This window comes from Pavona decussata, unplaced genomic scaffold, assembly GCF_977016875.1.
Source record: "Pavona decussata unplaced genomic scaffold, jaPavDecu1.1 SCAFFOLD_330, whole genome shotgun sequence".
Lineage (NCBI taxonomy): Eukaryota > Metazoa > Cnidaria > Anthozoa > Scleractinia > Agariciidae > Pavona > Pavona decussata.
In genome coordinates this window covers 491,822-492,457 of record NW_028145718.1, presented here as the reverse complement: position 1 = coordinate 492,457, position 636 = coordinate 491,822, and positions in this window count along the sequence as shown.

The following is a 636-nucleotide window of genomic DNA, read 5'->3' as shown; positions in this document are numbered from 1 at the left end:
GTACTCCTCGGAATTCTTGGTGGGGGTGTGCCGCCCGGGTCTTCAAATCCCGACCCTATTTCAGACCTAAACATGCCATTTTCCACACCCGTTTTCAGACCTGACCTCTAAAATTCATACCCGTTTTCAGACCTGATAATTATGCATCAGTGCCGAACGGAAGTTGACGGAAGGAGTAAAAGTAAGCTGGAATGACATAGTTTATCTATTTCTTTTTCTCGCTATCAGTTAGTCGTTCCAGTTACGTACTGAGAAGAAAAATATGTTTGTAAGCTTTCGTAAATGTTCCCGGCCCCCAAAACCCGACCCGATTTCAGACCGTAATTGTCAAAATCTATACCCGTTTTCAGACCAAAACGGCTCAAAAACCATACCCTTTGGGGCGGCACATACCTATTTACCTTATTTCGGGGAGTACCCCCCCCCCCCGGGTGTATTAATAGGCAAGTAATTTGAAAAAAACAATAAAGAGAATTCCCTTAATGCCAGTCTCTTAAATTTCACAATAAGTGTGTCACGAGCTATGATGTGGAAGGCCTTTTAAATAACACTGTACTGCTCCTGTCAGGTATCCAGCGAGTCCATAGCTCGTCTGACTGAATCACAGAAATAGGTAACTGCAGTAAGTTTTGAGTG